Here is a 23,982-nt window from a genome sequence, read left to right as displayed (position 1 = left end):
TCGCTCTATCATGCGTGTATGTGACCGTCACGTGAAAATAAACACACCTCACATAATTGAGCTGAAATATTGCGTGTCAACCTCTGCAAAGGGAGACTGAAAGCTTGCAGTTCTCATCTCTCTTTGAATGCTGTGAAAAGCTGCTGTTCTGTGCATCAGTGGAACTCCAAAAAGACATATTGAGTAATATATTGTCTGGAAAATTCACTAACCATTTCTGCAAAAAAAGTCATTCCACTGCGAAAATCGGTTTCTTTTTCACTAAGCTTCCACCATACAGTTAAACCAGTCACTAAATGCGCAAGAATAGCACGGCGCTTTATTTAAATTAAATCACTGTCATTCTATTCAGCGCAAACACACCTCCATTCTAGTGCTGCACGATTAATCGCATCGCAATCGCAATCGCGATGTCAGCCCTTTGCGATTATATGACGGCAAAATGTTGCGATAAAATAAATAAGTGTGTGTGAAGACAAACTTTCTGAGAACAGTTTGCCGATTTTCCTTGCCGAAATCTGATCTGACAGTCTCAGTAAAGGCGTGTTGCGTCTCGTGCCGTGTCGCGTGCGTGGTCACTTGTGTGTGTGTGTGTGTGTGTGTGTGTGTGTGCGCGCGCACTGCGCAGCGCGAAAATACCAGAGAGAAGATGGATGCCGAGGAGATCAGCACTGATCTGGTACCTAAAAATTACTCTACCTCTGTTATATGGCGGTATTTTGGATTTCGGATTACTGACACTGAGCAGAGAGAGGTACTGTGCAAGATTTGCAAAATCAAAGTTGCTACATCACGAGGCAATACGACAAATTTATTTCAGCACCTGAAACATCACAGAGAAAAATATGAGGAATGCATGACGGTGAAAGAGACAACCGAAGGAAACAAGGCACAAGCTGTTCCCCGAACAAAACAAAACAAAATTACAGATGTGTTTGCAAGCATCACGCCATATGATAAGTCTTCGGCTAGACATAAAGAAATCACTGACTCCATAACGCACTGTTTGGCAAAAGACATGATGCCCATACATGCCGTTAATAAAGTGGGGTTTCAGAAAATGATCCACACACTGGACAAGAGGTACCAACTGCCCTCTCGAAACTATTTCTCTCAAATAGCGATCCCTAAACTTTATAACTCGCGCCGTGACGAAGTTCAAAAGGAAATGGCTACAGTGACGTTCTTTTCAACCACTACGGACCTGTGGTCAAGCAGGACAAGTGAACCGTATATTAGCTTGACTGTACACTTTGTCGACGAGGAGTTTGAATTGAAAAGCCGCTGCCTGCAAACATCGTATTTCCCCGCCGACCACACAGGAGAAAACATAGCCTTGGGCTTGAGAGAGGCACTGGCTGCGTGGGACCTCTGCGAGGAGCGTCAGGTCGCCATAACAACAGACAACGGCACTAACATGGTCAAAGCAGTGGAGCTTAATCAGTGGACTAGAATCCAGTGTTTTGGTCATAGACTTCATTTGGCCATTGGTAAGTTAAATTGCTTTCATATTTCGTTATATTACACTAAAGCAAATATTTTAAACTACTGTACTTTTATAAGCAAATAACTTTGGGTTAGGGGCAGTTGTACCATTGATTTAATGAAATAAAATTACTTGAAATACAATGTAAAATTCTGTGTGTCACAAAAGATGGCCCATTTCATTTAGGGCTATTAATTAGCATTAAACATAACTCTGTAAAAGATGGATGATTGTAAAGAACAAATCTGCCATTGCCATTTTTGCCTACTACTCCAATATAATTAATTAGGCCTAGAGTTGTGACATGATTTAGTACAAATATTAACTGTGTGTGTGTGCTCTTGTTTTTGTGATATGAGGATACAAATTGTGTATAATAACATGCGTATTACACTGGTATTACAATTTAAGGTGTTCAAATAGCTTAAAAAACATAAAAAACTATGTTTTATTAAAAATGTAAAAATGCAGCATGTCTCCTGTGATGGGTAGGTTTAGGGAAAGGGGCAGTGTGTGTGTGTGTGTGTGTGTGTGTGTGTGTGTGTGTTTTATGCTATTCATATGAACTGGGCATGGAATCAGAACGTGAATATTAAACGTTTTTGCAATGTGTAGTGAGTAAATGTTTTTCATCTATCATTCACAGAAAATGCTCTGAAAAAGAATGCACAATGCATTAACAGAGCTACTGGGATATGCAGGAAGATTGTGGGCCACTTCTCCCATAGTTGGAAGAAAAGAGTGGCCTTGAGGGAAGCACAACGAGAGCTCAACCTCCCAGAGCATGCCATGGTGACAGACTGCGCAACACGATGGGGTTCCTCTCAGAAAATGATAGAAAGAGTCCTGGAGCAGCAAAGTGCATTGTCCAAGGTTCTCTCTGCAGACCGCAAAGTGCGACACCTACTCCCTTCTTGGCAGGACCTGGAGGTCTTGGAATCTGTAAACAAGGCACTCAGCCCTCTACAGGACTTCACGGATGCCTTATCGGGTGAAAGTTATGTGAGCATATCTTGTGTGAAACCTGCGCTGCATCTTCTGAACACCTCAGTGCTGGCTGAAGACGAAGCAGACACTGAGCTGACCAAGTCACTGAAATCCAACATTCTTAGCTACCTCAACAGCAAATATGAAGGCATTCAGGACTTGCTAAACTTCACCACTTTCCTAGACCCAAGGTTCAGAACACAACACATCTCCGAAGAAGAGACCCAGACCTTAAAGGAACGAGCCATATCCGAGTTGATCGTGAGTGAAACTACAGAGTTTACTGGTAAAAAATTATTCAATGTAACAAATTTCTAAAACATGTGCATTGTTTATTGTTTCAGGAAATTCACGGCCAGCAGTATGTAGCCCAAAGCCCTGCAGTGATGGAGAATAGCAAAGATGTGGAAAGTCCACCTGCTGCTAAAGCCAAGAAGAAAACTCTGGCCAGTTTCTTTAAGGAAACCACATGCACAGCACCAAGAGCACCACTGTCCACATTCGATTCCATGGCACAGTTAAGAGAAGCAGTGGCCTCTGAAATCAATGTTTACATTTACATGCCATGTGTAGACCATGGAGAAGATCCACTGAAATGGTGGAAGACACACAAAGTCAGCTTCCCTAGGCTATGCAAACTAGCACAGAAATATCTGGGCATACAAGCAACAAGCTCTGCATCAGAGAGAGCTTTTAGTGCTAGTGGCAATGTTGTGTCAAATCATCGCTCCTGTCTGAAACCAGAGAAAGTCGATATGCTTGTGTTTTTGTCAAAGAACCTCTAATGCGATAAGATTAGCCTAACTGTTTAGAAAGAGGATTTGGAAGTACCTGTTGGTCATTTAAGATTTAGTGGTTTGGGTTTTCAACCGTGTATACAGAGAGTATATGTTACATCCTGAGTAAATGTCCATCCATGTTTGTTTGGACAAAAATGTTAAAAAAATCTTATTTTTGTGAAAATGTGTATGTTTTTATTTGTCTTATTTATTTAGCTTTACTTTTGAGAAAATAAGTTTACATAAATGCAAATGTTCATTTTTTTATTTATTTTGAAAACATTTCTAGTTTTACAAATACACATTTTAGCATTATCACTAATCTGTGTGTGCATTTTCCTTTAAAACCCATCAAGTTGACTCATGATACAATTTATTATAATCGCAATCGCATATCGCAATATTGACCTCAATAATCGCAATATGACATTTTCCCCAAATCGTGCAGCCCTACTCCATTCTATGCAAATTTGGCTCATTATACATTGTGCCCTGCTCACAAAACTCAGCACTATTTGCCAGCTGCAATTAATGTTGCACCATTACCGCCCACAGAAAGCAGGCGGCAAATGGAATTTCATTTAAAAGAGATGTTTGCATACAGTTTCTACTGATCATGACAGCAGTTATTCATCAAATGATGGAGAAGAGCATTATATACGACATATATTCAGACACATGGTGTAGCCAAGTAGTCTTTCAGTATTCTAAAGAGCCAAAATCAAGTGTCTGGATTAGCAGTACAGTCCTAGTACCCTGCTCGCCTTCTTGGGATATAAGTGCTCAAATTGAAAAAAATATTTTATTGAATTTTACTAAATAAATAAAGTTGAAGTGGAAGGAGTGGAAACAGGCCCACTTCAATAAAACCAAGTAATAGCATGGTAAGATTTAACCAGAGGAAAAAAACACTTACATACTGAGTACATACTCTCATCTATGTCACAATATGGAAGAAAAGATATGTTGCCACTTCCATTTCATCATGATTGTAATTCTGAAGAAATGTTATTCTGAAGAAACTGAAGTCATGGGTTTGATTACCAGGAAACATGTATACCTGCAAAAAGTATACATTGAATGCCGTATAAGTTGGATAAAAATATCTACCCAATGAATAAATGTTTAGCAAAGCAGAACAAAGTCTTACATACTGCACCTAAAAGCAACAAACTGTAGTAAAATGCACACACACACTCTCATCTTTACATAATCTCCCCATGCTGGAAGGAGGGCGACCCAACTGCGGCTGAAAACACCATATATTTTAAGAGTCAAGGTAACGGCGTGGGTCTGGAAGCCCGAGAGAGCCCGCTGTTTACCACGATGTTTAATGGATGACCCGTCTGGAGGAGCAGTGGAGGGAATAGAGACAGACCCATGAACACAAATAATGACAGCATAGCCGTGTAAGGGGGACATAAATTACACCCCATTCTTTTCATTTGTTTACAGTGACTTGATAGATTAACAGAGATGGTTTTCTGGAAATTACAGGGGTACATTTAATGGAAGTGAGCCCAACCACAGAAATGTGCCAACAGGTGGCACAAGATCTACCATCACAAAAAGTGCTTCTGAAACATGGGAAGTTCTATCCAATAGTGAAAACAGCTTGGTTAAGATCAGGAGTGACCAATCCTGGTCCCCACATACCTGCCTAGAAGTTTCAAGAGATTCTGAAGCCCTTGATTAACTTTGCCCAGGTGTGTATAATTGGGATGAAGCTAAACTTTAAAGGAAAGTGACACTCCAGCACCAGTACTGGATACCCCTGGATAAGATCCATGACTCTGAGACTAGATGTACCATGGTTAAGACTAATCTAGACTTTCAAATTCAAAATAATTTAAGTATGTTTCCTGATGGCACTAGATTCTACTAAATCCAGATTCACACTAGGGCTGCACGATTAATCGAATGCGACTGTCATGTTAGTAAAGCCTGGTCTGAATTCATCATCATGTGCTTTCAGATGGAGCTGCCTTTACTACACAGAGCCGTAGTTCACTGACAAGTTAAGCAGCCAAAAAAAAAAAAAAAAAACCTTGACGATATTTATTGCATGTTTATAAAATAGAAGAAATAGTTTACCATAATGAAAGCTGTTGCATAGCTTCTCAGTGAACTACATACAGCTCGGTGTAGTAAATACTGATCCATCTGAAAGCATGTGAAAATACCACATTTAATAACATTTTTTTACTCCAAACTCAATTCATAACGTCAGTCGAGTGTTTGAAATAAATCCTTCTATTAGATGATGTGGCTTCTTACACAGAATAAGGCATATTTCATAGTATTATAAGCAGTGATAAAGGCATTGCATTATAAATATACTTTATTTTAATGAAAATCAAATAAACCGTATATTGTCGTAGCCCTGTGTTCATTAGTCACGTTGAATCAATGAAAGCAGCTCCCGCTATAGGCATCTGCTGGGTTTCTTCTGCGAGCCGTTTTTGGAGCTTCAGTGTGAGAGCACCCTCTGGCCTTTGGATGGAGATTAAATGCTGATTACAGAACTGTGCTTCACTAAAGGATACACGTAACAATCGCAGCTTCTGTCGAAACGCAATTTTGATTCCATTTCGATTAATCGTACAACCCTTATTCACACCAAAACGTCTAGTATGAATTTAATACAAATGTGTTATGAAATTAATGAGCATTATCCCAGCTGCATCAAAATGGTACCATGAGCTTTCACACTTTCACCAAATATATGTATTGAATCTGGTTTCACACCAAAATTTCTAGCATGAATGCACTACAAATTTGTTGCATGTGATTTCATGTGCAATTCACACTTTCACAAAATGTGGCCTATTGAATCCAGATTCACACCAAAATGTTTAGTTGCGAATGCAATATAATTATGTATTTTATGTGATTTCATGTGTGACATAAGGGCCCTATCATGGTCCAAAGAGCCTTTACCAAATATATTCAATTAAATCCAGATTCACAGCAAAATATTTAGTGTGAATGCAATATAATTATGTATTTTATGTGATTTCATGTGTGATACCATTGCTCCATCATGGTTCCAAGAGCTTTCACTGAATATATTCTATTACATTCAGATTCACACCAAAATGCCTAATATAAATGTGATATAAATTTGTTTAATGTGAATTAATGTACTGTATGATTTCATATATGATGAAAGCAGTCAATTGAATCTGGATTCACACCAAATTAACTATTGTGAATGCTATGTAAATGTGTCTAATATGACTTCAAGTGCAGTTCACTCTTTTCCCAAATGTGATCAATTGAATCTGGATTCACACCAAAATGTTTAGTGTGAATGTAATATAAATATGCATTTTATGTGATTTCTTGTCTGACAGTAAGGCTCCATCATGGTCCCAAGTGCTTTAACCAAACATATGCTATTAAACTCAGATTCTCACAAAATTTCTAGTGTAAATACGTAATAAATTGGTTTAATTCATGTGTGAGTTACTCTTTCACTACATGTGGTCAATTAATCCCAGATTCACACCAAAATATCTAGTGTGAATGTGATATTAATGTGTATCTTTAGAAATGTTTAATTCACATGCAATTCACACCTTCACAAAATGTAGTCTACTGAATCCAGATTCAAATAAAAATTTCAAGTGTAAATGCAATAAAAAAATGTGTTTTATGTGTTTTCATGTGTGATAGCAGGGCCCCATTGTGGCCCTCCAAGCCACCCCTAGTGGCAAAGCTTTATACTGTGTTAAGCACCAAGGAGGTATTATGGAAACACAATCGACTAGGCTAAGCTTAGAAGACTAAAAATAGTGATCTACATGCATTTTCAGCATTCAAATGTGGATTGTCATGCTAATAATTAACATTTAAATAGTTTTCTAATATTAATATCATTATTCATATCATGCCAAATACTCAGCTTTATTGACTGAAGGGGCTAATTACGCTGGTGTTCAACTTGTATGTATGTGTCCAAAACGGCACTCTATACACCAAGTGGCCTCTGTGTTCTGCTTGTGGTGTATGATCTGAGGGGCCAGGGGGCCCTAGTGGTCAGTTTTCACTACATGCAGAAAGGTCCCTGGGTGTTTAACTGCCTTTTGTGGTCTCAAGCTGCATGTCCTGAGGTTTTAGAGGCCCCAGATCACTGGCCATGGTCCATAATGCAGATCACATTGTGCCTTACAGTAGATAGAGATAACTAGTTTGTAAAGGCGTAGTTTTCCCCAAACAGAGTGTGTTCCAGGCATCAGCTAACATGTGTGTTAGTGGGGATAATGAGGTGTGACAGAGCATGCAGAGAGACTAATGGCCTGTGAAGTCGTTAGAGCCCTTTCACACACACAAACACACACCGTTTCAAGTGTTTTTTGGAGAAGGCTCGGGAATTGAGCGCTGTGTGCAACATAAGCAGAGGGACGACTGAAAAATCTAAACAGTGTTCCAATATCACACATCTCACGTTTGAGTGACTCAGCCGTGCAATGTGGGTAATTTCCAGGACATAGACTCCCTTCGCACAATGACACTGACTTTTAGCAAAGCAGTAGATCTATCTTTTTCCCCAACGTCTCAGTCAGTCCATCTGTCTCTGAACTGTGACTGATATGCTGGAGGGAACAGGGTCAGGCTGAAAAATGACCCAACACCATGCCATCCATCCATCAGGACTGAATCATGAGGATGGTGAGAGAAAGACCTGGATGAATAGACTAGGCTCATCTCCTCAATCATTACCAAAAAGACCCACACATCTTAACAAGTGCTGGCAATCGATTGAAAATTTTAATGGAATTTGATATGCATATTTATTAATTAGATTAATTATATATATATATATATATATATATATATATATATATATATATATATATATATATACATACACAGGGAAACAATTGAATAGACATTATAAAGTATTTTTTAAGTCAATATATTGTTTCTTTTCCATATTAGAAAACATACAGTAATTCTATTATTGGCATACGGTCCAGAAAAATCCATTTTGCAAACAAGTTGTCAATGTGTTCGAGAAGCCCTTCACAAAGACATGTTTGTGTACTCCATCAGTGCTATTTTTAATAATTAAACCATTTTTAAACAAATACAGTATAATATTGTATATTAGTAAAACATATTCACATTCAGACGTAAACAAACTGTAGCTGCCATACAGAGTTTTATGATTTCTCCGATTCATGGACCTTCTCCCCTCATAATATTTCTGGTGACATCGAAGGAAGCAAACAGGGAAAGGAAGCAGACAAACAAACGTTTAAATGAACCTACTAAAATATAAAATAATAATAATGAGTAATATTTAACCTTTTATTTATTTATTTTTTAATAATAATTGAAAAAAAACCTACATAATTTTAAATAAATAATTCAGCTAGAATTCGGACTACTTTTGGGGGCACTGACAAAACAACTACTTTATTATAAAAGTAATATTTGTAATATACATATTTGCTTGAAATTATAATAATAATAAATGAAAAATTATGTAAGAACTATGACTACCATTGAATGGTTGTTTATCTGGGATTTTGGGAACTAATAAACTTAAAATTTTCCACCTTGAACAAATTTGGTCGTGCTAAAAACAGCCTATCAGATTAACATTTCCTCCAACGTCGCAGATCTTTCAAGTAAATTCTCCTCTAGCAGAGTGTTAAAAGTGAAAGCGCTCTTGATTAGACAGTGGAAATGGAAGTGAAGGGTTGTGATTCACTGATCAGACGCCAAGTGTGTTATCACGTTAGCCGAGCCTGTAAAACCCGGATAATGAAATGTCAGAGGAACAGTAGATGAGAGGCCAGCCGATTGTTGCTTCACGAGCCGCCCACCTTCCCCAGATGAATTATGACATATTACACACATTACCCGCAATTAAAAAAGCCTTGGATTGGGCAAGACAGCTTCTATCAGCGTCTCCATCTCTCTCTGCTCTCTCTTTCTGCTCGTTTAGTCTTGAGTGTCTGATGGCGGGAGAGTAATTTGATTAACCTTTGTGCTGATGAATCTAACGTAGCCTGTCTTTTTCTAATAAGGAATTAAACTCCACTCACACACAGAGGTCAACAGGAATGGTTTAAACATAAAGAGAATAGAGATGTGATGTATATTGGGATAACTCAGAATAGCATACTTACATTTGAGCAGTCTGCATACTGTATACAGCAGGGGTCTCTAGCCTTGGCAACTAGATTCATCTACAGGTACATGTGTACGTATGCATACATGCAAACACAGCAGTTGGTAAGATTTTGCAATGTTTCTGAAAGAATTCTCTTCTGCTCACCAAGGCTGCAATTATTTGACTAACACAGTCAAAACAGTAATATTGTGTAATAGTATGTAATAGTATTTAATGATTTAAAGGGGTCTTATTATGCTCTTTTACAAAGTCTTGATTTTGTTTTGGGGGTGTTCTAGAACAGGCCCGCCTTCTGAAATACCACCTGTGCTGTGATTGGTTGGCTGGGCCAGTGTGTGTTGTGATTGGCAGCACTCGGCGCCTGGTCAGGACATGTCAGGAAATGTTTGAGCTTTGTACCTGCAGATCTTTTTTTATGCTCAAACAGCAACATTACAGACTAACTAAAGATGAAAAAGTGAAAAGTCATAATAGGACCTCTTTAAAATGTTATTTATTCCTGTGACACAATGAATAATTTTTAGCATAAGTATACTCCAGTCTTCATTGTCTTAAACTTAAGATTTATTTTTTTATTCATACAAATAAATAAATAAACTTTTACTCAGCATGGACACATTAAATTGATCAAAAGTGACAAAGTAATTTGTAATCTTACAAAAGATTTAGTAATAAATCTATATAATCATGCTAATAAATGGTGTTTTCACCATTTTCATCTTTTTTTAAATTAATATCCATTGCAGAGCTGATAATTATGGTTATTCAATTAATTTGGTCATCCATAAACCACTGACTGTGTCAAAATTCTCAATGAAATATCATAATTATTTCCCTTTGATCTAAATTTTCCCCTTCTCTTACATATATTTGTATTTTTACTTTATATTAAAATATATTATATTTATATTTGTAGTTAAGTTATTTTTACAATTACTATATTTTTGACAGACTTTTTTTTTCAACAGAGGTATGCATTTCATAATTATTTACTTGAAAATAAGTATCTATGTAATCTAATTTAATTTTTACATTTTCAATGACAACTGTATTTTCTTGTAAAAAGTATTCCAGTAATCTTTGTTTTATTTACAACTTTAAACTAGTGGTCGACCGATTATTGGCCTGGCCGATTATCGGTACCGATATTAAACTATTTTTATGGTTATCGGTATAGGTCATTTTCAAAACTGATTTGCTGATAGTTGATATTTAAAAGCATTTGAATTTTTTATTTTTTTTGCACTTGTTATTCATAATTATGACAAATTTAAACTTATAGATTTTCACATTGTCTGATTTATGAACCACGTTTTGCATTTGCAATGCAAGTTTTGTGACAAATATGGGAATTGCTGAATAAAATCACCTTTTACAATTTCATGAGACAGCCACACGCAGTACTAAATGGCAACAGGCAGCTTCACGATTTAGTTTGACAATGCAAAGGAAAGCTTGTGTGAAGCTGCACTGGGAATGAGGCTGGCCTGCAGTGAATCTAAAAGCCCGGCCTAGTGCTTTTAATTAGTTTAATTGCCCTGCTCAGAGCTGCAGCCAAGACCGAGCGTCACTGCCGTCCAGCAGTCAAGACATCACATCACACCACACCATTCAACATAAACATACAACACACACAGATGTGTTTGTGTGTTTGTGTTTTAGCCAGCAGGCAGAGCCGGTTCCAGATTAAGCTGTCAACTGGAGATAAAGCAATTGCGCATCTATCAGCCATATTTCACACACAACACTGGGGGCGTCTCTGAGCGAACACATGTGTGTGCACACAAACTCACAGATTCACAGCTGGGCTAGAAACACATCCTCAACAGTTATTGTCTCTGTTAGCACTGTGTCAGGCTGCGTGTCAACACACAGAACACACACAGACCGCGGGCAGGAAGTGATGGTGGAGTAGTCACAGCGAGAGGTGGATAAAGAGCAGCCACCTCCCTCAGGGCTTCAACACCCTCGTACACACCAGAAAACAGAGACAGCACATCTGGATCTGTCTGTAGGGTGTCTCTGCTTCGCTTTACACCTGGCAGGGTATGCTTAGAGAGCGCTGATCGAGAAGAATAGAGTTATTCTTGTTTTGTACAAGGTGAAATTACTTTAATGTATGAATGCTGATTTTACTTAATGGCTTCTGAAATAACAAGAATATTGAGTGGAAAATAATTTAGGGTGGTGCTTAGTTTTATAATTGGATTTTATAAATGCTGTGATATTACTGGTTGATATTAGCCTCAGCTAAATGAGCAGGAAAAGACAAACAGTTAAAATTGCTTAATTTTAATGAATGATTGAGATTTGTTCCTTTGGAACAATGTTTCGTTCAAGTCACGTCAGAAAGATCATCACCATCTAGATCTGATTAAAGTTACCTGACAGCAACCTGATTAAGGCTTTCCAACTTGTATATGAATTTCCAGATATAACTTAATGAGTAACTGATGAGTAGTGCACAATAACAACAGGGGCATTTATTAATAAACTAGACAGTTTGGATTTTCATGATGTCCTTAACATTTCTCCTTCACTCAGCGGTGTGTGTATCACTCTCTCACACACACGTGTGTTGATCTCTAATTTCTTGAGCTGCTGTAATGGTAGTATTATCTTAAGAGTCCACAGGTGAGTGTACTTAGAGAAGTCAGCTAATGAGATTAACACACACGCGCACACACACGCACAGAGGTTAATCTGATTGTGCAGTACTGTTGATGAACAGGATGGAGGGGCTTTGAAGGGTGGAGAGCTGATGAAGTTGAGTGCCTTTTGAATAGGATGATGATGGTGATGGTGATGATGATAATTACAATTTTTATTATTAAAAGGCTATTGGGGATTTTTTCAGCAAAATAAATTCATTCATTCAGTCATTCATTAACCAAACAAAACTAAACTAAACAAACCACAACACAAAACCAAACAAAACAATGCAATACAATAAAATACAAACATAAAATAAAAACAAAGCAAATCAAAACAAAACAACAGAAAAAACTGCTTCCCTCAAAACAAAACAAAACACCTATGATGCATACCTTTGGACTGCGTAGAAATTAAATTGCATTTTCGTTGTATGCCATTAGAAGGATAGAATGTCATTGTTTCCAGTCTGGACGTGTAAGTATTTGCCCCAAAACTACACAATTAACACTTTTTTTTTTTTGTAGTCCACCCTCATAATTAAGCAGCATGAAATAAATTAATACTACATAACAAGATGCAAAATCTCTCATTTTTTAAAGGGATAGTTCACCCAAAAATTATGCCATGATTTACTCCCCTTCAATACGAGTGTATATGACTTTCTTCTTTCAGATGAATTTCAGACTAATCTTTACACAAACACATCAATTCACTTCAGAAGGTCTTTATTAACCCCCTATAGCCATGTGGAGCCCTTTTTACGATGGATGGATGCACTTTTATTGGAGTTAATCCATCCAACCCCATTCACTGCCATTATAAAGCATTGTTTTTTATGTAACTCTGACTGGATTTGTCTGAAAGAAGAAAGTCATATACACTCCTGAACAAAATCTTAAGGATAGGGGATGCATTGCAAGTTTTACACATTTCACACTAGTGGATCATAACCGGGTTGTAAGTGCTGCTTCAAAATGCCAAAAGAAGAAACAGGAGCAAGAGACAAAAAATAGAGTATAGGCAATTTATTGAAAACTGCATTTAAACTCAAACAGGCTGTTCATCAGCTGATCAAAAGTTTAAGACCATAGCCTTAAAAAGGTCAAATCTGCACAAAAATATGGCTTCATTGTTCTTCAAGCAGTCATACTGTCAAGATCTCCTGATGGCAAAGGCGAAAAGGCTTTCTCTCTTTGAACGTGGCTGCATCGTTGCCGAGGTTGGATGCAGTAAGACAGTCATTTTACATTTCTTAAAAAATCCTGAGAGTTATGGGACAAAAAAGTCAAGTGGTAGACCCAAAAAAATTTCACCTGGACTGAGCCGCAGGATCTGACGGGTTGTCCTTGAAGACACAGGTCGATCCTCGACCCAAATTAAGGCCCTTACTGATGCTGACTGCAGCCCAATAACCATAAGACGTCATCTGCTAGAGAAGGGCTTCAAGAACAAAAAACGTCTTCAAAGTCCACGTCTCCTCCCACGACACAAACTTGCCCATTTGGAATTTGCAAGGGAGCACCAAACATGGGACATTGAAAGGTGGAAGAAAGTTTTATTCTCTGATGAGAAAAATGTTAATCTGCACGATCTTGATGGCTTCCAACGTTACTGGCATGACAAGAAGATCCCACCTGAGATGTTTTCTACGCGGCACAGTGGAGGAGGCTCCATCATGATCTGGGGTGCTTTTTCCTTCAACAGGAAAATGGAGCTTCAGGTTGTGCAGGGCGTCAAACGGCGACTGGCCATGTGGATCTGTTGCAGCGGGCATCCCTCTTGAACGAGGGGCCCCGTCTGTGCGGTAATGACTGGGTCTTTCAACAGGACAACGCTGCAATTCACAACGTCCGCCTGACAAAGGACTTCTTCAAAGAGAATAACGTTGCTCTTTTGGACCATCCTGCGTGTTCCCCTGATCTAAATCCCATTGAGAACATTTTGGGATGGATGGCAAGGGAAGTTTACAAAAACAGATGTCAGTTCCAGACCGTGGATGCCCTTCGTGAAGCCATCTTCACCACATGGAGCAACGTTCCCACCAGCCTTCTGGAAACAGTCGCATCAAGCATGCCGAAAAGATTGTTTGAAGTGATCAACAAGAACGGTGGGGCAACTCACTACTGAGTCCTTTTTTGACACTAAGTTCTGTTGTGCATTTATTTTTGGGCTATGGTCTTAAACTTTTGATCAGCTGATGAACAGCATGTTTGAGTTTAAATGCAGTTTTCAATAAATTGCCTATACTCTATTTTTTGTCTCTTGCTCCTGTTTCTTCTTTTGCCATTTTGAAGCAGCACTTACAACCCGGAAATGTGTAAAACTAGCAATGCATCCCCTGGTCTTAAGATTTTGTTCAGGAGTGTACTATAGGATGGCTTGAGGATGAGTAAATCATGGGGTAATTTTCATTTTGGGCTGGACTTTCCCTTTAATGCATATATGAAAAGGCTGAAAATGGGTGCTTCAGACACAAACACTGAATTCTCTTATTTCAACGGTTGATATTTAGCTGGTCCATCCATCCAAACGCTGATAACTTGTTGTGTAGAGCACTGGCAGCTATAAACCTTATTAGCGTGATCTGAGAGAGCATGGGCTCTTCTACACTGCAAACACACATAGAGGATGAGTGATTGGGGCTGTTTTAACAAGTCAAGTTTAACAAATGAGCTAATATCAGTTTTCAAAGCACGGTACACATCCAATCAGTCAAATGGCCTCAGCCGATCGAGTGGGGGTTTTAAGTGTGTACCTGTTTAAAACAATCTTCCGTTCCTGCGTGTCATCGCGTAAACATTCATCACAGTGACAGAGGCGCATTTGTGACCCCCCAATATCACTCTGCCGGGGCCTCGGAGGGCTGTCAGAGGAACAGTTGTCTTTAATTATGCCTGCAGATAAAGCCCGACATGGACAGAGGCCGCAAGATTAACTGGGGTCCTATTTGATCACATTTGACTAATTTCAGGCATAAATCTTCAGCGCCGTGGCGCACGGCGAGACTATTAACCTGAAATTGACATGTTTGTTTTCCACTTTATGTCTCAAGTGCAATTTGAATATCAAAACAAATTCGAAAGGAACATATGAAAAGGGAAAACGCCAGATACGACACTGTAGCATAACAGAATATCTCTGGTCTTTTTAATACGCAATATTCCTGCAAATGAATTCGCGTGGATTGTTTTCATTTAGCCTTTTGAAATAACCTAAAAGATTAAAGATTAACTGTTCATCGCAGAGAATTAGGTGGATATGGAAATAGCGCCAAAGTGTCGCATATACCCATGAAATGAAATGAAAAACTAATTAGCTGGAATTTGCATTTGAACTAATTGGATCTCCGTTTAACGCAGCAGAGGCGCCGCAGAGTTCAACAGTTTAGAATTCAATCTGATTTGCTCTCCGTCTTAATTCTCGGTGTGAGGAGATAATATCATTAGCATAATTTGGATCTTATTTGCGACTGTAAGAGTCGGAGGGGGCAGTCGACTGAAGTCGCTGGGAGAGAGTTTATGGGAGAGGTTCATCGTAAGTGAGCATCACTGCGCTGCACTCACTCCGGGGGGCTGAGCGCTTCTGAAGGGTGCAGAGCATTATGGTCACATAACAAAATAAAACAAGATAAAGCAAAAAGGTTCTGGTGATCCTGGAGATGTTTTGTTTCACCATGCCTTTATATAATTAAAGGGAATTAAAGTGATAGTTCACCCAAAAATGAAAGCCCCCAACATGTTTAGTAGTATTTCCCATCCTTAGTCTATAACACTGACTATTCAGAAAGCCTCTAAATCTCACATACACTTCACCTTCCATTTCGTGTGTCAAGTCTCTCTCTCTCTCTCTCTCTCTCTCTCTCTAGTGCCGCCTGGCTCCATATTTCACCCGCCACCCTTTCTGTCATGACTGGAAGCGCTGAAAAGATCCTCAACATTGTCCCTGTTAGTTTAGCAGTGGTGCATGTGGGCGCCGCACTGTGAAGCGTTAAAGCAGGTGTCACACTCAGGAGATATATAGGACAGGCCGAGTGCAATAGCATTGATGCACTGTAAATGGCCTTGCATGTGTGTATAAGACAACACTACTACTGCGTTTACTATAAAGAGAAACACTGGCCTGGAGCTTATCTACACGAAATTAAACTGGCTGTGTGGGATCGGAAAATAAACCCTCAGAAACACACACACACAGATTCATATTTTTGTTCTGTCAAAACCTTGCGAGCTGCCACAGTAGACAGCACTTTAAGAAACTTGCAATTCCAGAATAAATCCAAGAAAAACTACGCAGGAGAGAAATCTATTTAAAAGTAAGATCAGACTCAACATAAACACACTTAACAGCTGAATTATAGTTCAGATTTAAATTGAAATTATAATTCAAACTGAAATAGAATAATTTGCCTCAGAAACTTTGCAAAGGGTAAACTACTGCTTAAGTGTTTTAAACGTATATTTAAAGTATTTTAAATTAGAACTTTGTTATAAATATACAGTATCTAGACTAATAACAGTAACTAAAAGTTAAATGACAAACAAATAATAGTAATAAAAAAAGTTATAAATCAATTCTTAGAAATATACTTTACACTGTCAAACTTAGATTGTATAAAGGCTTTGGAAAACCGAGAAGTAAAAATTTTATGAATTTTAAAAATGCGGTGAAACTATCAATAAAAAGTAATAACATATGTTCATGTTGTTTACAATACATGTGAATTTACACATTTTTATCATTATTTCTTAAAAAAAAATAGTAAAATGTTTTTCAAGGCAAGAATTATTATGAAATGAGTTAATTCATTTGGCAACACTTTATTTTACGGCGTCATTATTACACATTACCTGTACTTACTATTATAATAACACTAAATTATGCATAATTACATGTGAGTAACCCCCTTTTTTTTAAAGTAACTTTTCAGAACTTTTTAAGGTTTTTTAAATGTAGAATTGTATTCCTTTAATTGTCTGCAATAAAAAAAAAATATATATATATATATATATTGTGATAACTGGACAGTTTATCACCCTGACCTAAAAATAAATGAATTTTAATTCAGAAAAAAAAGACAAAAGTATTATGACAGAAGAGGTCATTCCAAGTCAGTTGAATTGTTTATGTATTTTTGAATGAATTTTAAATAAAATAAGAAAACATCATTATTTACAAACGAAATAATATTTCATTCAATGTTTTAGTTTGACGGAATCAAACACCAATTATTTCACTGACTATTTTTGTATTGTTTTCAATTATTAGACTATCATTAGCTAATATGCTAACACTGAGTCTGTCCCGCGCAGAGCACTATTTATAGTAAGTGCCTACGCAGAGCGTTCCAAATCAGTCACTTATGAGCTTCAGTGATGTTGCAGTGCCATCTACGTAGGCAGCAGGTAGCGAGGCGCTACGTTTCGGAAACGAGCTATTGTTTCCGTAATTACAAACACAGTCCCACCCTCGCACGAACACACGTTTGCACATGTACACACGTGGCATTCCTCCAAATAAAGCATGCAAATGCCGTGTTGGAGAAATGTGGCCCAGAGTGTATAATTTAGCAGAAAAGGTGGCGGAGAGAGGGGGGAAAGGCCGTGATTATGTGTACAAAACAAGAGGGACAAAACACTAGAGACAGGCATAATAACCAAACATGAACTCTCAAACCCTAATGATGACACCAGGGACGAGAACAGTTGCTGCTGAACCAAGCAGAAAATTGCTGGTCATTTGTAAACAGGTAACGATGCAGGCCAGGTGTGTGAGCATATGTAGCCGAGCGGGGACGAGTGTGTGTGTGTGTGTGTGTGTGTGTGTGTGTCCAGCGTGGTCAGCTGTCGGGCTCATTAGCCGAGCCGCTGCCCACTCGGATGACTTCATCTGCCACGATACCTCTGGACTGCTCTCGTATATACTCTCAAGCTCTTCTATTATAGAGTTAGAGCAGAATTTTGTAGGTTTTTATGTCTAAATTGAGAAGCGTGCTAATATTAGATCATTAGAAGTAATAACTGAGGCCCCTAGTGATCAGGTTATGGACCCGGGGCCTTATAGTGTTCAGTTCACACTGTATGCACTATTGGGAAAGGTGTTTGGCTTCTGGGTATCACCCCCTGACAAGTCTCAGGCCCCAGCAAAATGCACTTTTTATCAGATACACGTATGTAAAATTGGAAAAGATATAAAAATGGAACAAAAAATATTGATGACTCATCCCGAACTCCAATCAAATACTCTCTGAAATGAGAAAGCACCTCTTCATTTCGGCTTTATTTCAATTTTGGTAATTGAAATAAAGCTGAACTAAAATTCTTTATTCAGTCAACTGGAAATTATAAAAATAACTTAAAGTTTAGATACATTTTAGATGGCAAAACTTGAAATTAGAAAACGTAAACAGGTTCCTTGGCAGCCAACTGAAATGAAGTACTAAAATTACTAGACAAATTAAAGTTAAATATAATTAAAATATCACTGAGGCAAAAAAAAACTAAGTTATAAACAAAGACATATAAAACTATTAAAACTTACAGTTAAATGCAAATAAAAACTAAAAAGTAATTAAAAATATATAATGGTATCAATATACTTACCATATTTTTCGGACTATAAGTCGCACCTGAGTATAAGTCGCATCAGTCCAAAAATACGTCATGATGAGGAAAAAAACATATATAAGTCGCACTGGACTATAAGTCGCATTTATTTAGAACCAAGAACCAAGAAAAAACATTACCGTCTACAGCCGCGAGAGGGAGCTCTATGTTTTCAGTGTAGACTACAGGAGAACTGAGCAGCATAGAGTGCCCTCTGGCGGCTGTAGACAGTAATGTTTTCTCTTAGTTCATTTCTCTAAGTTCATGTCAAATTAATTTTGATAAATAAGTTGCACCTGACTATAAGTCGCAGGACCAGCCAAACTATGAAAAAAGTGCGACTTATAGTCTAGAAAATATGGTAGGTTATTAATATTTTTCAATTCGTTTTTATTTTTATATTTTCATTTTGTTGACGTTATAGTAATTTTGTTGTGTTTGAAAACGTTATATTTAAATATGTTTATATAGTTTTTATTCATGTATATTTATATTTTGGTTATTTTAGTACTTTAAATAAAACTATATATATATATATATATATATAGTATATATAACTATTTTTTCCAGTTTTATTTTTTTTTTACTAAATAAAAAGGAGGAATCCTGGCAACTAGCAGAAATAAAACAAGTTTTATATTTTTCTATTCTATTCTATTTCATTTATGTTTTTTTGATTATGTTAATTTTATTGTTTGATTTAGTTTAGTGAACTGCAATAACTTGAAATAGTAAATTACTACTATTAATACCATTTTAACAAACAAACAAATAAATACACCCTCCAGCCTACCAATAACTTGTTTTATTTTTATTAAAGGATAAAGGACTCTCTTAATTACTGACAGCTAGTGGCATGGATGTAACATCACACAACTGTTAGTCATGCATGATCGATTTGAGCATGTGTCTAATAATAGGGGGGTTATGATGATAAAATGAGAAGTATTTGGTATCTCAACATGGCCACCTGTACATGGTGACCCTATCCATGACAAATAAAACCGCTTTATATTTCATTAATTCATTCATTTGTTTGGGTGCGCAACATTTATATTTTCTCTGATAACCTTAACTTCAAATAAATCTAAAAATGAATGGCTCAGTGGAAGAAACTGTACATTTTAAAAATTTCATAATGCTAATAAACATGTTGAGGTATCATGTGAAGTGAGCGGTTGATGGAAGACCTGTTTAACCAGCAACACTAAATAACTCAGGAAAGGGCGAGCGGACATTTTAGATTAAAAATTGCAAAAATTAATTCTGGAATTGTATCTTCTTTTTATCGGCATATACAGCACACACACACACACACACAGATGCGGAGGTTAAACCGCTGTCAGAGTGTATGGCGCAGTGCTGAGCGTGGCATTAGATCACACTCACTCACAGAAACATTGTAAAGGCAGTCAGGCATAACAGAGCCACCCGCTCTGACAGCCCCGGATATGGCTTATGAATTCTGTGCACAAGCCTTTAACAGGTTTTTCACTTAACCAGTCTGCATTTAGTTCTGAGTGAGCCACAAAACAAACAGAAAAATCTAATTATTATTAATCATTGTGTTTCTGAAGCACAGGGGAAAGAAATAATTAATAAAATTAATGTTGTTGTATTTTAATTTATTTATTTTTTACCTTTTATTTTATTTGTTTATTTATTTATCTTTTTTTTTTTTTAAGAAATAATACCAATACCAAAAGCAACGTTTTGGTTCTATTAGGAACTTAGTCATGAGTGATTTTCACGGCAATAACATCAAAACATGTTGTACAGATTTCTGCTTTAGCTGAGCGGCCTGTTAAGAGCTTGGGAAAGGGGGGCAGAGATATATGATGAACTTAGAAGGAACTGGATGTTCTTACAGTCTGATATTCCTGGAAAAGCACAACATCTGGAATAATGTGAAGGCTGCTCTGAAATGGAGAAAACAGTGTAGTGCTTCCTTCAAAGATGCATCATAATGCATCATAAATTCTAAGCCAGTGGTTATTTCTGGTCCTACACATCTTGTACGTCTGTTATCTGACTGAGCTCAGTTCATGGAGCCTCTCCTAACGATCTGAATTAGGCATTTTCAATAAAACCACTGCTCTGAGTCATCATCGCATTTATCCTCCTCAGAGAAGGCAGAATCTATTGTGCTCTCGAGTATAAAAAAAAATGTCACTCAAGATGGAGAGTAATAATTATTAGTTATATGATCATTTTGGCTAATTCTGGCCTTTATCCAGGGATGCTAATTAAATGGAGTGAAATATTACATAAAAACATGTCTGTTTTTCCATTAATTATACGGACGGGACTAGAGTTTCGAATCTTATCACCTGACATCTGCTATTTTCATGTACCAATTCGGATAGGACAAACATCTCCGTGTTTATTACAGAGGAGGGAGGGGCTGTTTTGGACATCGCAGTGATCACGCGTCTGTACGTACACAGAGCATATGCATGCATTGCATAAAGTCTTTCGGATTGATTAGGCTATCATAGTATAATCACTGTTTTACTACAAATACCATGATGAAGCTATATGATAAGAACAGCAAAACCACGGTTAATGTATGGTTACTTTAACTCTTTATTTATTATTTTTTTTATTTGTAGTAAAACCATGTTTAATTTACAATATTCATAAAGGGACATATGTAATTAAAACATTATGTAATTGAGTACAGAAATGAACGCGAGTAATCGTACCTGATGCTAATATTACAGTAGCCAGTCTTAACAGGTCACGTGATCTGGCTCTTGATTTTATTATTGTTATTTTTGTATTTCTTTGCCGAGAGTCAAACATATCAAACAAGAGCATCTACGGTAATTCACGTGGCCAAAACACACAAGGGAATGCGTCGTGAAAAAATTTTATAAAAATTGACATTCGCATTTGGACCGGATTGGTTTTCTCAGAGGATCATGGAGTTTGCCGGAAAACAGTAGGTAATTTGCTCTAAAATTATTCAAGACGTTGTGTGAGAAAAACACAGACATGGCAAAGTACGTCTGTGATGACCCCCTGTAAAACTATTCCCATTCGAATAGGACTATAGAGACTACTGTCATCTCACTGTATTTGTGATTATGTGAGTACAGATGCTTCTACGCAATGCCAGCTTGATTTGTGAGCAATTTATAGCGATGCATTCTCAGCACTGCCACAGGGGGCGCTATAGCAGAAATTAACAAACCGTACATAAACTGTGCCCCAAATGACATTGTAGTCACTGCACACTTAAACTTGTACTCTTCTATAATGTTTGGTTTTTAAACAGTTATTTTATGCTTTTTAATAGCCCCGCCCCCTCCGTTATGATAGAACAGCTATGACTTTTACGTTTCTAATACTCCATGCTTAATTTTTTTCAATTAAGTGCATCATCCAGGTATATTTTTTCATACTAAAAATATAACGTAGAATAGTGCGCAAATTGTGGAAAACTAATAAGCCAATTTTCTCATTCGGGTCAACTACTGTGATTGCGCGTGCAATAGTTTGAAAAGAACCAGCAGAAATTTTGCACAAAAAAACAACAATGGTTTGAGAATGCTAATGCTATGTCCAAGCATAGTGCTTGTGCATTTGCGTAAAGTATATTTCTGGCCTGAGGTACAAACCTAAACAACCAACCTAGCTCACCTAATCAACACCAACAACAGACCAAACTTCACATTTGGTGCATGTTGTATTAGCAGCTCTTCTTGTGAGCGATGCTAACGCTCTCAGTGTGTGCGCTGCAGATGTGAGTTTAGCTTTGCTGGTTTTTTCTCTCTGCAGGTTTTAATCAGAGTCAGGCTTCTCTCAGTTCTTTTGGCCGTGTTTTTAATCGGCCGGGTCTGAGTCAGTCATTTCTACTTCAAACACGGCTGATCTTCAGTGCTAACTCCAGTACAGGCTCTTATCATCAGCGACATGCCGAACACCCGCTAACCCTCCCCCTACAGACCCCACGCTGCTGGTTATGAGCTCAGGCAACTAGTTAGAGCAAACTTCACCATCAGATCGTGCATTTATATCAAAGCTTTTACAGTGTTACGCAGAAGAGATGAAATGGAGAGTGGGAGTGTTTTAAATGAGATATTTCTCCATTTTGACTGTATGCCCCAGGATATATTTAGAGTGGGGCTGGCTTGAGATGTCTCATTTACAGGAAGATGAGGAGAGATGCAAAAATATGAGCTGCGTGGAGTGATGTAGTGTCTATGTTTAATTCATAGCCAATATTTTTTCAAGTATATTCATATATTTATATGCACAAATGGCAGATGCTGCTGCATCCTGGTATAAACAATGCTATTAGACAAAAAGTCAATTGTAGTATTTTGTGTATGCAGTCATCACTAACTAAATATGTAAAATAATAACAATAATAATACAATAAATATATAATTTGCAGATAATTTGCATGATAATTTGAAGATTAATTCAAAAAGACAAAATCAACAAACAGATGTCTTACCTTTATGTAGATGGCGAGACAAAGTCCAGGGAAGAAAGAGAGGGGGGGGAAGAAAAAAAAGGTAAATTATTTAAAATACTTTTGGCAAAATTATCCTATTTAAATCAATGTGATGAAGTCAAAAGTCATCTAAAATTAATCAAAAAGTAGTCTGATTATATTACCTAAAATGTGTACGTTACGGATTACATTACTTTCTGCAATTTTTGTCATGTAATTTGCAAATCAGAACTACAGTTAATACATAACCATCCCAACACTGTAGATATTTATAAATCTAAACAGGATTGTTAGTAAAGTTTACTAGAGTACAACAGTAAGGTACAATTTGATAAGGGTCAGCTGACTAACTGATGTGATCTCTTTGAATTATGTGAATGTACGGTAGGGAGCCAGGGCAGGTGAAAGACTTCCTGTCTTGTGTTTCCCATAATGCTGTGCTAAGAGACAAGATGTTCTCACTAGAGACCAACTAACATGCTTCACTCTCTCCTTCACTGTCTCTGAAGTCTCAAGACAAGTCAGGCAGACAACAGTCCAACCAGCACCAAATCATAAGCTCATAAGAACATCATAAGACTAATTTCTTTATTCTCAACAGGAAGTATTTGACGTCTGAGCAGGACCACCCTGCACCGTCCGCTCATCACACAGCGCAGGGGTCATCGCAGAGCCCCGTGGTGGGTCAGGGGGGTCAGCGGTGTCTCCGTCAGCTCTGGAGGGTCACGGCTGGAGCGCAGGAAATAGAGGCCTCTGCTGCTCTGCTCCTTTGAGAGCCAGAGAGACGACCGTTAGCTCCTCATCACCCATTTATCACCCTGCCAACAGAGCTGAGCCCGAATGACTCATCCACTATCACA

The 23,982-nt window shown here is 37.6% G+C and overlaps 1 protein-coding gene and 1 long non-coding RNA gene across 2 annotated transcripts in view; one reads left to right on the top strand and one right to left on the bottom strand.

The window, feature by feature from the left end:
- LOC132125324 (WW domain-containing oxidoreductase-like) overlaps positions 1–23,982 on the bottom strand; it is a 225,513-nt gene that overhangs the window by 28,317 nt on the left and 173,214 nt on the right. The gene's annotated exons all lie outside the window — the stretch shown is intronic.
- Positions 21,390–23,169, top strand: LOC132125230 (uncharacterized). The gene is made up of 2 exons (XR_009426877.1): positions 21,390–21,605; positions 23,133–23,169. It is a non-coding gene; the product is annotated as an uncharacterized LOC132125230 (long non-coding RNA).

The sequence above is a fragment of the Carassius carassius genome, chromosome 43 (assembly GCF_963082965.1).
Source record: "Carassius carassius chromosome 43, fCarCar2.1, whole genome shotgun sequence".
NCBI lineage: Eukaryota > Metazoa > Chordata > Actinopteri > Cypriniformes > Cyprinidae > Carassius > Carassius carassius.
This window is presented reverse-complemented; position numbering and strand designations above follow the sequence as displayed.